This window comes from Bubalus kerabau, chromosome 18 (assembly GCF_029407905.1).
Source record: "Bubalus kerabau isolate K-KA32 ecotype Philippines breed swamp buffalo chromosome 18, PCC_UOA_SB_1v2, whole genome shotgun sequence".
NCBI classification, from domain to species: Eukaryota; Metazoa; Chordata; class Mammalia; order Artiodactyla; family Bovidae; genus Bubalus; species Bubalus kerabau.
In genome coordinates, this window is record NC_073641.1 from 20,298,426 (window position 1) to 20,314,169 (window position 15,744).

The 15,744-nt window shown below is 36.5% G+C and overlaps 1 long non-coding RNA gene across 1 annotated transcript; it reads left to right on the forward strand.

Moving 5' to 3' along the window:
- Positions 1-10,195: 10,195 nt before the first annotated feature.
- LOC129632941 (uncharacterized) lies at positions 10,196-12,613 on the forward strand. The gene is made up of 2 exons (XR_008704765.1): positions 10,196-11,085; positions 11,945-12,613. It is a non-coding gene; the product is annotated as an uncharacterized LOC129632941 (long non-coding RNA).
- The last annotated feature ends 3,131 nt before the right edge of the window (positions 12,614-15,744 follow it).

Sequence of the window (15,744 nt, forward strand, 5' to 3'; positions counted from 1 at the left end):
AGAGATGTCTATATCATATACATATTATATATATATATATATATATATATATACACACACACAAATAGATACTATCATACCTTTAGCACACTTTCCAACTCCACTTAGATCCTGTTGGAAAAAAAAAAATCTTGAACTGAAGCATTCTTTCTCTTCAATTTATACTAAAAAGCCCCATTTCAGCTAGATAAAAACCTTTAAAGAAAGCCCTGAAGACAAACCCTTAAACTGTACCAGTTGTATTAATAGATAAAAATAGCTTCAAAGTGAGGTCCTTCAATAAAGGACACAGAGGTATATAAAGCCTACTGTTGATGAGATACAAGGAAACAAAAACCTGTAGCTCTATTATTTAACGTCTCAATGAAACAATAATAGAAAAAGCTTGTCTCAACAAACTAATCTCAGTTATCTTTTAAAAAAAAGTCACTATCTCATAGATTAGATATTAAACCTAATGACTGCATAGTTCTAACTCAGTAGTTCATCACTGTTCAGTCATATGCTAATACCTGGTTGTTTCCTTAAAAGTGATTAGGTATGGAAGATTAGAAAAGGGAAAGAGATTTCTCTAAGTTATCATTTTTATATGCATATTGATAAACTTTTTTTCAATGTAATTTTTTCTCTATATTCACATCCTATTTACTGAGCCTGTATTTTAAAACTCTTGAGTATCGTTAGAACAGTAAACTTAAAATCATTCAAATCATGCCAGAAATGAAATTGGCACAAAGCCTGGCATGCTTGAGATTTTTCCTTTCAAAAAGTATAGCAGGGAAAGCTAATTGCAAAATAGACAATAATCACTTTGTATAATGAAGAAGGTTCTAGACATCTGAAAGATACATCTACTGCTAGGATAGAGTTTCTTCTTCTGTTTTAGCTCTGCAAAAAATATTACATTTAAGGGACAAACAGTTCAGTCATGAATATGGCTTTTATTTGCAAAAACTATGTATGGTCCTGTGCTGCCTAGATGGCTGTATTAAACCTTGGTGCCAAGAATTTATTACAAGTCATTTCTGGGAAGGCAAGCTTGTCTTAGAATATCAGCAACATCCTCAAATATAGGAGGTATGGTTCTTTTGCTGCCATCTAGTTCCTTACTTTCTGCTTTTTTAAAAACTGGACAATTAGAAAAAAAAAAAACCACTAAGGGAAATAAAAGACAAACAACTGTGCTGTGACCTCTGTAATTCTGTGTGTGGAGTCTACCAATGCCCTGTATACTCCTGACAAATCAGTCTTGTTTATCTTTAAGAGAGTACTCATAAACTTTGTGCTAATGGGTTAATACAGCTCTCCCGGTCTGTGCTCTCCCTAGACTTGGAACTAAGTAAATGTCACAATCTTCATGTGGTTTGTTATTTTATCACCAAAAACACAAGTCAGTGTTTAAATACCAAATTCCTCAAGCTCCTCATGTTTTCTTATGCCTTGACAGTCTGTTAGCGGTTATTGCATAGGATCTATAGCCTTAGGCCTGGCCAGTAGCTTAGTTTCCTAGGCATTGGTGGTCAACTGTTGAAGGCAGCAAGTGTCCGAATGTGGCACAAGACTGAGTGGCACAAGCCCCTTCTCTCTTGTGTATCTCATTCCTATAGCAGGAGTTAGCTACAGCACTGCTATCACCTTCTGTTCAAACACCAGCAGGAGCAGGAAAGCTGATCCCTCCCCATGGCTCCCGCTCTACTCTCCAGCTTCTCTTCACCTGTGTAGTTGCATCATCTGTACACATGTACAGTTAATGTGCGAAAATGAAGAAATAGATCTTTGAGAATTGAGTTATTAACTTTTTATTGTACTGTTTTAATGTTTTATATATATATAATGTGTGGGAAAATGTGACTTTCAGTAAATATGGTGGAAAAAATGTATTAAAAGTAATTTGGTAATATTGCTCTGAACATTAAAGAATGGTAAGTTTATTTTAAAATTGTACTGCTTTCATAAAGAAGTCGGAGAAGGCAATGACACCCCACTCCAGTACTCTTGCCTGGCAAATCCCATGGACAGAGGAGCCTGGTGGGCTGCAGTCCATGGGGTCGCTAGGAGTCGGACACAACTGAGCGACTTCACTTTCACTTTTTACTTTCATGCATTAGAAAAGGAAATGGCAGCCCACTCCAGTGTTCTTGCCTAGAGAATCCTAGGAATGGGGGAGCCTGGTGGGCTGCCGTCTATGGGGTCACACAGAGTCGGACACGACTGAATCGACTTAGCAGCAGCATAAAGAAGTAATGAACAATAGACTGCGAATAAGAAGACCTGAGTCTTTGTCTTAGTTTTACTACTAAGTAAACATGTGAAATTTGAATACTGTTTTTTTTTACTGTTTTTTTTTCATTTTTTATTTTGTTTTTTTTTTTACAATGAAAAGAAAATATTTACAAAATACAAGTTTTTTCCCATTTTTGATTTTGTTTTATTTTTTTTTACAATGAAAAGAAAATATTTACAAAATACAAGTTTTTTGGTTTTTTTTACTGGTTTTTAAATTTTTTTCATTAGTTAAAAAGAAAGGAAGGGACAAAACTGGAGTGGAAAATTGTTAAATTCATTCCTGATCAAGAATCACACATTGTAATATTTATAAAGCATTTTAAAATGATATTCATGAATTCCCTGGTGGTCCAGTGGTTATGACTGTACACTTCCACTGCTCAGGGCCCAAGTTCAAAACCTGGTTGGGAAACTAAGATCCCACAAGCTGTGTGGCCAATATATGTGTGAATGGGTGTGTGCATGTGTTACTTTGGGAATTCCCTGGCAGTGCAGTGGTTAGGATTTCAATCCCTGGTCCAGGAACTAAGATTCTGCAGGCTTCACGACATAGCAAAAAAAATTTTTTTAATAGTATTCACTGTGTGCAGTACATTAATAGAGGTTTATATTCAAGATTAATTGAAGTTCATTAAAGGTAAAAGTGGAGTGTCTTTCTAAAAGGCTCATGAATAATTGTACACTAAATACTCAGATTTTAATGCCATGAGCATGGTATTTTCCCTAAACTAAAACTTGTAAAGTTCCCATCCAAATTATTATGCAACCACCATTTGATTTAGCAAGTTAGCCTCCCTGTATTAGTTTCATTTGTGGAAAGGGAATAAAATATACCATAAAGAGTTGTAAGGATAAATGAAATAAAGTTCTTACATATAATGTTCAGCTAATAGATCTCCTGTTACTTAAAATCTCATGGTTATTGGGCTCTGAGCTCTTGTCAAATTCTCTTCAATCTTACCTCCTCAGTAGATGATCTGCTTATTTATTTTATCATTCTCTCCCTTCTAGAATGTATATTCTGTGAGGGCAGGGATTTTATCTGGTTTAGTTATTGCTGCATCCTCAGTACTTAGAACATTGCTTGGCAAATAGAAGATGCCATAGGTATGTATTAATATTATATATATGTCATATACATTATAATTATATATATATATATAATTTATTAGTGAACACAAGGCAGGAGGAGAAGGGGACGATAGGATGAGATGGCATCACTGACTTGATGGACATGAGTTTGAGCAAGCTCCAGGAGGAGGACAGGGAGGCCTGGTGTGCTACAGTCCATGGGGTCGCAAAGATCAGACACAACTGATCAGTGACTGAACTGAACTGAACCATTACCAATCGCTTAAGTGCAAAACAAAAATTCTACTCGTAATTTGCAAATAATAAAATGCTTAATTGATTATGCTATTTTTCAAACTTACTGTGTAAGAAATTTTATATTATTAAATATTAGTTAACAACTTGGGTGTTGCATTAATGGCAAAGGGTCCTACTGGCCTGTACACCCAGCATAGATCCTCTGTGAATCCTTTAGAGGGCTGCTGTTACACTGGAGATTTGCTGTGTGAAACTCAATAGCTAAACAAAATTAGAGGATCTCTATGAAGCCTTGAATTCAGGCTTCTTTATGTGTTCTCCAATTCTAGCCCATTCCCACCTGGTAGGTAATATGGTTAGACTGAATTTCTCCATTGCTTTTGGCTCTCAAGTTATGGGCTTTCTACTCTTGTGTACCCCTATTATGGAAAAATGACAAATATATTTGAAAATTTCACCTACTAAGGTCATTGATTAGCTTTGTAACCAGAAGGAATGCAAGAAAGGCAAGATAAGGGCTCACAAACTCGAACACTTGTAAAAGCCAGGAGAACGTGGTCAATGAGAAAAGAATCAAATATGGGAATTATAATTATAGCCCTTATTTTTATTGCACTTTTCTAGAAGCATGTAACATAAATACATGAAACTAAAGATTAAGTATTCTGCTATAAATCCAAATAAAAGAAAATATTTTATGTGTTTCTTCTATAATTCATTATTTTTTTATCTTGAACCAAAGAAATGTGACTTTTTTCTTCATCATCTGTGAGCAATACTAATTTTATTAAAATTAATATGTTTTTCACAGATACGGTTTTTCCAAAACAGATTCCTCACTCAGTTTTTTTTTCTTTTTCATATTTAAAATATGAGTTATTTATAGAGTTCAGTTCATGGTTAGTTTTATAACTACACTTGACTGTGTGTGTGTGCTCAGTTGCTCAGTCATGTCCAACTGCAACCCTATGGACTGGTAGCCCACCAGTCTCCTCTGTCCATGGAATTTTCCAGGCAAGAATACTGGAGCAGGTTGCCATTTCCTTCAGTGGATCTTCCCGACCCAGGGATCAAACCCATGTCTCTTGCATCTCCTGCGCCACCTGGGAAGCCCCACACTTTAATATACTTTTTTAAGCTCTATTCACATTATCAATATTATAGATCAGAAAAGGCAAACTGATTTAAGTTTGTTTTTATATTTTTCAAAATCATATAACTTAGAATTCAGCTCTTAGATCCACAAGGGGTAATCATCAATTAATTTCTGGAAAATGATTTCTGCATCTGAAAGTAGGTCATGTTTTTTCTGGTTTAATGAATTTCCCAAATGCACAGTTTGGTTAGAAATTAGATGAATAAAAGAAATGATTTGTTCGTGTAATTGATTGTAAACACACTTGCAGAGAATTAGAGTGTCTGTGTTAGCTAAAGGCATAGACAATCTTTGAAGAAATCTTCACTGAGTTCAGCTGACACTTTCTTTAGATAACACAAACCAATTTTTAGAAACATCCAAAACAGAACTCTTCATTCTCACACCACATCTACTTTGCATACAAATCACCAAGTAAAGAAAGCACTGATGTGTCTCCTATGGTTTAAACCTTGCTAGTACATTCATCTCATAGTACTCATTGCTACATTCATTTTATGTCTCTTTTTCCTAAATTAAATTTGATTCCTATTTAGTTATGAAATAAGCACATGTTGTATGACTTGTGCAAACTGCCAGCATGGACTTAAGTTTTGAAAAACAAATCCAGTAGTAGCTCTGACTAGCTAAAGACTGCGGCCTTGTTTACTCACTTCACTCAACACATAAAAATAATGTCTTGATATGCCTATTACTGGCACAATGTTTAAAAGCTATTCAAACACTTAAAGTCTTCCAGATACCACAAATGACTATAGCTACTTGGGTGGTATTTATATCTTTTATATCTATACTTTCATTGCTTGGAAGGGGAAAAAACTATAAATGATTTAACCTTTTCATGCTACTTTGTACTATAAATCCCTTCACCCCTAAGAAATGCTAAGAAATATTTAATGAGATTAAACATATTTGAAATGTTTGTTTCTGTTCAGTACACACTTTCTGTTGCAATCAACCTTTTCATCAACCCATCACTGGCAAAATGTTTTAATGCCAAGAATTTTTTTTTTCACTTGATACATTTTACACCAGTATCACTGCTGTAATTCCAGTCCTTGTTTTCAGTCCATTTAGTTATTCACTAAGTTAAGTTTGTCATTAACATGTCTTTGCTTTTCTGGGCATATTTCTTGTTGTGGGTAGTTTCATAATAGCTTCTGAAGTCATTGTATATTTAATACGTTAAAAAAATGTAATTTAGTCACTAAGTCGTAAATTAGTCTGACTTTTGCGACCCCATGGACTATAGCCTGCCAGGCTCCTCTGTCCATGGGATTCTCCAGGCAAGAATACTGGAGTGGGCTGCCATTTACTTCTCCAGGGGGTCTTCCTGACCCAGGAATCGAACCTGGGTCTCGAGCACTGCAGGCAGATTCTTTACTGACTGAGTACAAACTTGAAGCAGAATTAATCATATGGAAATAATCTCTAATTCCACAATGGCATATGCTCTTCAACTTTCTTTGAAACACATGACTATGTCAGTTTTTCAACTTTCCATTTTTAACAGAGAGAAAAAAGTATAATATGATAAATGTCAACTCCTGGTCAATATTAGAGAAATATTACATAGTGGTGGGATTTGTAATAAACCTGAGAACACCTGAGCAGGTGTTATGAATTAGGAATAGATTTGCCTGAAAGCCCAAAATAACATAGTTTAAATAAAAATGCATTTCTTTTGATAAAAGTCCAGGAAGGCAGTCCTCAGAGGTGTGCTGATTCTAAGATCATCAGGAAACTCAGCACTTTCTTATTGCTCTTGCACCCTCTATCAGCAGCTTCCCCCTTGAAATACAACTTGATTTTTCTAGCATTAAATCCGCATTCCACCCAACAAGAAAAAGGAAAATGAAGAAAATGGCATCCTTAAGGACATTTCTATCTTTCACACACCACAGCCAGTAACATCCTACTAGTCGGAACTCCTGGTCAGACCCAAATAAAAAGGAAACTGGGTTTTTAAGTGGCCATGTGCTGAGCTAAAAACTGGGAGCTTGATTACTGTTGACACTGAGGAAAACAAATATTGGGGAACAACTAATAGCCCATGTCATAAGACTACTCAACTCCAGGTAACAATCCATGTGTGAATGTGGACCTACTGAAACTAGAAATGCTAATTATTCAAAAGAAGTGAAAAATTCATATTCTGTGAAAAACTACAATTTTTAGATGTTGACAAGCAATTCAAAATGTTTTATGGTTTGAGGGTCAAAAATCAATGGTCTACATCCTACTTGAGTGTACTGCTTGTGACCATTTATGTAGATAAGAGTAGAACACATCATGAAAAAGAGATCCCACATTAGCAATTAGGATGGCCAAGAGACAGACATAAAATGAAGTCATATAAATAGCCAAAGGGATCAAGAACCATTTAACCCAGAGAAAAGAAAATCTGCTGTGGACATGATAACTGTCATTTATTATATGAAGAACAGTCCTATAGTATAAAGTTCAGATTTATATGTGACTCTAAAGGGCAAATTAAAAACCAAAGTACAGAAACATAAGTATAATATAGGAAACAAAACATAAACATAATATAGGAAAGAGTTTTAAAGTATTTTTTGAGATCTGTTTTGATTGACATTTTTTTAAAGCCTGTGTTTTTCTTTAATATAAAGCCCATCTAACCTAGAGCCTGTTGCACTGTTTTGTATTTATATTAGTATATATATATATATAGTCCTCTTCCTTCCTAACTTCTCTCCTAGGAACAGTCCCAAATGAATGAGTTACTCAAGACAAGCTTCCTTTCAAATTTACATTTTCAAGACTGGGCTTAAAGTTAATAATAAAGTTATTAAAATTGCAAATTTAAAACTTTGTCTTATTTAAGACAGCAAATTCATCTTATAAATCTTGTTATATTTATAAATCTAATAAATTTATAAATCTAAAAAGCATATCAATCAACTGACCTTAAAGAACTCAACTTCTTTCTTTTTTATTGGTATAAGTCACAGAACATTTTTTTAAAAATCACCCTTTAAAAATATGCAATTCAGCAGTTTTGGTGTACTGGCAAACTTGGACAATCACCACTATCTAATCCAGAAAATATCCAATAGCCCCAAAAGAAATCCCATACCCCTTAGCAGTCACTCCTCATTTGCCCCCCAAATCCCTAGCCTTAAGCAATCTCTATAAATTTGCTTATTCTGGACATTTCATACACATGGGTCCTACTGTATGTGGTCTTTTGTAACAGACTTTTTAAATTAGCATGCTGTGTTCAAGATTCATCCGTATTGTAGCATACATCAGCACTTCATGCTTTATTTATAGTCAAATAGTATTCCATTGCAGGGATATACCACATTATATCTATCAGTTCATCAGCTGATGGTCATTTTGATTGTTTCCACTTTTTGGCTATTATGGATAATGCTGCTATGAACATCATGTACAAGTTTTTGCGTGGATATATGCTTTCCATTCTCTTGAGTACACAAGAGAATATCCAAGAATTGCTGGGTCACATGTCAACTCTGTATTTTACTTTTTAAAGTGTAGTTGATTTGGGCTTCCCTGGTAGCTCAGCTGGTAAAGAATCACCTGCCATGCAGGAGACCCAGTTCGATTCCTGGGTCAGGAAGATCCCCTGGAGAAGGATAGGTTACCCATTCCAGTATTCATGGGTTTCCCTGGTGACTCAGATGGTAAAGAATCCACCTGCAATGCAGGAGACCCAGGTTCAATCCTAGGTTGGGAAGATCCCCTGCAGAAAGGCATGGCAAGCCACACCAGTATTCTTGCCTGGAGAATCCCCATGGACAGAGGAGCCTGGTGGGCTACAGTCCATGGGGTTGCAACAAGTCTGACATGACTGAACAACTAAGCACAGCACAGCATAAGCACATAGTTGATTCACAATATTGTGTTATTTTCAAGTATACTGCATCTTACTTTTTGAAGAATTGTCGAATTGTTTTACAAAATGCCTACACCATTTTACATTCCTACAAGCAATGTATGCAAGTTCCAATTTCAATTTTTCTACATTCTTGCTCACATTTGTTATTGTCTATCTTTTTTATTATAGCTATATTAGTAGCTGTGAGTGGTAACTCACTGTAGAACTCAACTTCTCTTAAATGATAAGCTATATTCACAAATCTATTCAAATTCCCTTAGCTGCATTGAAAATTTTAACAACCGATGTTTTTAAGCACTTCAAATGTCTTAGTAGATGAATGAATGTGCAAAACTTCCAATAATTTAAACATCTCTTATGTGTGTGTGCTCAGTCGTGTCCGACTCTTTACGACCCCATGAACTGTAGCCTGCCAGTCTCCTCTGTCCATGGGATTCTCCAGGCAAGAATACTTGAGTGAGTTGCCATTTCTTTCTCCAGGGGATCTTCCCGACTCAGGGATTGAACCTGCATCTCCTGCAATGAAGCCATATTCTTTACCAATGTGCCACCTGGGAAGTCTAAACATCTCTTATAAATCCAATAAATTAAACTTACAAAGACAATAAAACCTAACTTTTCATTTCAAGCATTTAGTACTGATTATAAACATTTTTTTAAAAAATGTTTACATTCTAATTTTTAAATGTATCTGAATCCAACTATAAAACTCAAAATGGAATCATAAACCTAATCTGTAAAATTTTAAACCCCAAATACTTATGTTATCTATAATTACAAATATCTACCATCATTATAGGTATTTAACATTTCAATATTACCTATTTTATTATCAACAATTACTATATTGATAATACTATAAAAATAGTTTGACTCCTTTTAGCATCTTTTAAAATTTTAACTCTTCCTGAGGTTTGAAGAATATCTACTTGATAAGGAAAGAGTTTTACCAGCTCTAATTAATTTTGATCCATTCATTATAATGAGTTGAACACTGACTATGTTTCAGAGAACAAAACAGACCAAATCCTTTGCTATGCTCAAATATTTCCACTGCAAGTCAGTGTTATTAGCATGACTTTAAAACTGACTGAAGAAATGAAAATGGGAGGAGACAGATGCACCTTTTAAAAGGTGAGAGTTATGGTTTCATGACAATAGATAAGGTGAATATGAAGATAAAATACATTATTGAAAACCGCAAAGGAGGAAAAAAAAGAGAAAAGGAATGAGAAGTGGAGGCAGGAAACTGCATTAAAATCTTAGACAAAGCAACCAAGAAAATCCTTGCTGAAAAAATGAATTTTTTTAAAAAAGATGAATTTTGAGGAATGACTGAAGCCAGTGAGGGAGCTAGCCAAGCAGACATCTGGGGAAAGATCATTCCAGATAAGGAATATCAAATGCAAAGGCTCTGAAGCAAAAGCATATATGGAATAGCCAAGAATCAGCAAGATAGTCGATGGAGAAGAGTAATGAGTGGAATCGTGGTTGGAGATGATGTCAGGTCAAGGAGGGCCTTGCAGGTCCCTGAGGGCATAGGAGAAACCATTGGAAAGTTTTGAGCTGAAGAGAGACACAATGTGACTTAGGCTTTAATAGGATCATGCTGGTGTCAGTGTGAGGACTGGCTGAAGAGCAGCCACAAGCAAAAACTAAGTCACTGGTTAAGAGACCAGTAGCACCCAGGCAGTCCCAGGGTGCTGGCAGTGGGGATGCTAAGAAGTGGTTCTGCTTATATTGTGAAAGTGGCATTGGCAGAGAAGAAGGGGAGAATTAAAGATAACTCCGAGGCTTTTGGCCTGAGCAACCAAAAGAACAGAGCCGCCATTAAATGAGATCAGGAACACAAGGCAAGCGGGAAATAGCAGAGGCTCTGTTGTGGGCATTTACGTTTGAGATACTTATTAGACATCCAAGAGGAGAGGCCCAGCAGGCCCCCTGATACACAGATGTGGAATTCAGGGTAGAGATACCACTTAGAAGTATGTGTTTGGAAGTCATGAGTATACAAATGGCATTTAAAGCCCTGAGATTAGTTTAGATCCCCCGAGGAATGAGCGCAGAAAGATGAGAAGACTGCCAGGACTGAACCCTACGTATTCCAGCATTCAGTGGGGGAAATGGAGGGGAACTGCTAAATAGCCTGAGAAGGGATGGCCAAGGAAGTAGGGGAACAGCCAGGCAGGTGTGGTACTCTGAAGTCAAGTGAAGACCGCCCTTCAGGAAAACAACCACAGCTGTGTCAAATGATGCTAACGGGCCAGCTAAGAGGAGGACTAAACAGTGACCACTGGCTCAGACTCTTAGCAAGTACATCAGCTTCCAGGCCCAGAAGAAGTTTCTCCAGGAGAACTTTCCTTGCCAGACCCCAGTGGGAATTAGAAGTTTCCCTTTAGTGCTCCTCTGGCACATGGCACTGATCTATGTAAGAGCATTTAGTCATTCAACAAAAATGTATCTATTATTTATTACTTGCCAAGTGCTACTCTAGGCTGATAACAAAAAGTCAAAAATCCTTTCTCATGGAGCTTTCATGTTAATAGGGGCGTGCAGGGGAACATGCAGTGAACAACGTTAAAAAGAAAATGCGTGTAGTATGTTAGAAGGTACTAAGTGCTACAGAGGAAAATAACAAAAGAAAGGGGTTAGAGAGTGAAAGCAGCGGTCATTTAAAATAGCATGCTCAGCAAAGCCTCTCTGAGCAAAGAGTGAACCACAAGGACATCCCGGAAAAGAGTATTCCAAACAGAGGAAACAAACACAGAAGCTCTAAGGCAAGAGCATGCCCGTTCTGCTCAAGGAATAGCACGGGAATCTGTGAGGCTGGTTCAGAACAAGGGAGAGTGTTAGAAGAGAAGCACAGAGAAGTGATGAGGCGAGGGGGCAGGTGGGCAATGGTCTTGTAGGTCATTGAAAAGACTTTAGCCTTTTCTCTGAATCAAATGCAGAGCTTGGAGGGAGTTGAGAAGAATGATGTGAGATCACCCTGGTTTCTGCTTTGATAATAAACTGCAGAGGAGGGCACCAACAGAAGCAGAGAGCTAGTTAGCAGGCAACTGCAATAACAAAGGTGAGGCTGGGAAAACTTGTCCAAAGTAGAATGCCAAAGAAGGTCTTATCCAGCAAATACTATTGAAGAGGCAACCATTTCCTGCTTTCCACAGGCTGAGAAGTAGAATCCTTGACCAATAGTACTATTCTGTTGTATCAGCTGGGGCAGGCTAACTGCTGTATCAGATGAACTACAAAATTTCTGAGACTTAACAATATATATTTGTTTATAGCTCATGTAAAGTCGCTCTCTTCCAAATGGTAATTTGAGAACTTAGGATCCTTCCACCTTGTGGCTTCACCAGTCAACAGAAGGCTTTCTTATGCTGCAGGAGAAAGAGAAGAAGGAGTCTTACTTGGTAAGTATGAATGAGCCAGCCCTTCTGCTCCAATTCCATTGGCCAGAACTCTACCATATGGCCACACTTAAACTTCAAGGAAGGCTGGGAAAGAGAGAGCCCCGCTGCATGCCCTGGAGGAAGAGGAAGCTGACCCAGTGAAGAGCTAGCCATCTTCTGTTCCAGCTGTGAATGAACATGCTCTTAATCACCACACATTCTGAGACCTCCTTCTTCAATGCACCATGAGCTAATTCCTTTGCAGATTTTTAAATTACAAGGAGATGGCTATTTTTATGTCCACCACTGTGATCACTTACTTGCCGCAACTCTTTAAGCTTTCTGAAAAAGACCAATTTTTCCTCAGCCTAGTTCTAGAAGAAAGAAGATGAAATGAATGAAGTTGTAGCAAACTGAATGACTAACAAACTGCTTTGGGGAATACAGTCCACAACTGCTGCACACCCATTTCCTAGAGCACTTTGCACAGTTGCTTTATCACTTGGAAAGAGATGGGGAGCTCATTTCACATGCATTAGAATAGATATGTAAAACCAAGAACAACAGAGATGAAAGTTACACATTTGCGTTCACAGTCAGCTCTTAATGATCTGTGTGGAAGAAAAAGAAACATAGATAATTTAAAACAATACACATTATCTTTTCTTCACTTAAGAATTTAGTCACAAATGCACGTATGCATGTCTCCACTCAGTTTGATTTTCAGAGCTGGCCCCTGCTGTCATTAATGACAAATAACCAGTAAAGGTTGACTAACTGGCTACAGGTTACACTCATAGGATAGATTGTTTTGAAGATACATTCTAAGCTATAAAATAAAAACATTCCAGTGACAGTTTAAAATGCTCATTTCAATTAAAGACAATTTCATTGTTTTGATATTCTTGTAGGCAGCCAAGGTTCACACATTTTGTTGATAAAACATAGTCCCTGGTGCGTCTTTCTGCTTCAGTTCAGTTCAGTTCAGTTGCTCAGTTGTGTGGGCCTCTTTTCAACCCCATGGACTGCAGCACGCCAGGCTTCCCTGTCCATTACCAACTCCCGGAGTTTGCTCAAACTCATGTCCATTGAGTCGGTGATGCCATCCAACCATCTTATTCTCTGTCGTCCCTTCTCCTCCTGTCTTCTCTTTCTGCTTACTTATTACAATTTTATTATAGTAACAGTCTCAAGGAAATGCCCAAAAAGCAACAAAAAGCATTTTTTAAATTGTTAGCATATGATATAGGATTTAAAATGTAATGATAAATCTAATATTTTTACAAAATCTTATGTGATACTCTATTAATAGAAGTGTCCTTAGTATCTTCTCTTACCTCAAAATCATAAACTTTTCACAAAAAATAAATGATTACCCAATCATCCTGAATGCGTAATAAATTAAACAGGTTATCTCTTCAGTAGCAAGTATATGTAAGTGTAGGGTGGGGGCGGGAGAAGATATGCAATGTTTAAAGAGAAAGAGAGAGAAACTGATCAAGATTCTTACCATTGGTTATTTCAGAGTTGCTCAAGGTAGGGTTGGATCACTAGGGAGGGGCTAAAATCTGTGTTTTTTTTAACATTTATTTTTAGTGATTACTAAAATCAGACAAGTTTGTGAAACACCAACCTAGTATAAGTGTTAACTCCTCCAAAAAGACAGAACTTCCATCTGCTGAATTGTTTTGTAAACCCATAGGTACACTGAACAATTACTAATACATAAAATTTAGAGTAACATAAATATAGAATATCCTAAAAATTCCAAAAGAATCATGACTGCTACATAGTTTTACAATGTAAATTTTCTAATGCTTTCTTAATGGTTGCTCTGTTTCAACACATCATTAAAATGTAACTTGTCTTGATGCTACATTATTTAGTCATTCAATAAGATATAAATTATGATAGTTCTCATGCTTCCCTGGTGGCTCAGGGGTAAATATCCACCTGCCAATGCAGGAGACATGGGTTCAGTTCCTGATCCTGGAAGATTCCACATGCCGCAGAGCAACGAAGCCCGGGTGCCCCAACTATTGACCCATGTGCTGCAACAGCTGAAGCCCGGGCACCCTAGAGCCCATGCTTTGCAACAAGAGAAGCCACCACAGTGAGAAGCCTGTGTGCTGCAACTAGAGAGCAGCCCCCACTCACCGTAACTAGAGACAAGCCCATGCAGCAACAAAGACCCAGCACAGCCATAAATAAATAAATAAAATTATTAAAAACTTAAGATAGTTCATCTACTTGAGAAGCATTTTATTATGAAATGAAATATGTAAGAATTTTAAATATTGTTTAGACTTGGTCTTCCCAGGAATTTGTGGTATCAAAGATATCAATTGAATGCACAAAATAAGCTGCTAGACTTTACCTTCAGGTAATATAGTTGATTCAGAAAGCAGTTCCATAATATTTAAAATCAAATTAATCGTAGCTAATGTCAAAATCACAGTAAGTGACAATCCTTCACAGTGGAAAACCATTTTTTATTAACATTTTCAAATGATTGGGACTTATAGAAAGATAATTATAATACTGATTGTTAAGATAATTTAAGGGATGTTCTCACTCCAAATCTCACTTATATCCTGTCCTGAGAACATAAATTTTACAAACATCTTAGATATTGGAACAGAAAGATACCAAAAAGAAAATGATTTGTCTGAAACTATTTGTCATAGTTTGCATTTTCAGTGCCAAAAAGAAATGAAGCCATTAAGCTTGGCAAGATATAGACACACTGAGGTAAGGGTTGGTCATCACTCAGTCAATGTACTTATCAAATTGCAATCATTGTTCTTCCTCGATGATAGTATAGCAAAGACAGCTTTTGAATGTATATAAAATGCATATGAGAAAATATTTTTATAGCATTTAAATTGCAACTACACACAGAGTCCTTCCAACAACTTTCCTAAAATTCCTTTTTTACCATCTGCACACTTATTTAGCATCTACTGTTTGTAGATTACTATTCTAGGCTCAAAGCATACAAAGAGGGATTCAATTAAATCTCTGTCATCAAGGGTTTATAATTTCATTGGGGAGACAATAATAAATATAAAAAGGGATAGGTTATATGTAAGAAATTTTCCAAACTGTAGCTCTCTGAACAACTATAGCAGAATCACAAAGGGTGTGTGTTAAAATGCAGATTACTTATCCCACTATCTCAGTTCAGTTCAGAAGAGTTGCTCAATCATTTGCAATCCCATGGACTGCAGCATGCCAGGCTTCCACTACCTAGATCTATTAAATCAGCATCTCTGGAGACATATTTCCAGGAATCTGCATTTTAACAACTCCATAATTCTGATTCTCAGTAAAGTTTGTGAATCACTGCTAAAAGTTAAATCCATAACAGACTGACATAGAGTAAGAAGTTGCAGTTAATGACTCAGTATTAACTCAAAGAGTGAAAAATATTGAAAAGAAATAAAATTGTAATTATTCACAGGAGATATTATAGTCTTTCCTGGAGAAAGAAATGGCAACCTATTCCAATATTCTTGCCTGGGAAATTCCATGGACAGAGGAGCCTGGTGGGCTACAGTCCATGGGATTGTAAAGAGTCAGACACAACTCAGTGACTAAACAACAACATTATTGTCTCAATAAAAAATCAAAGAAATTCTACAAATTACTAAGAGTTCAATATAGATGAAGGATATACAGTCATTAAACAAAAA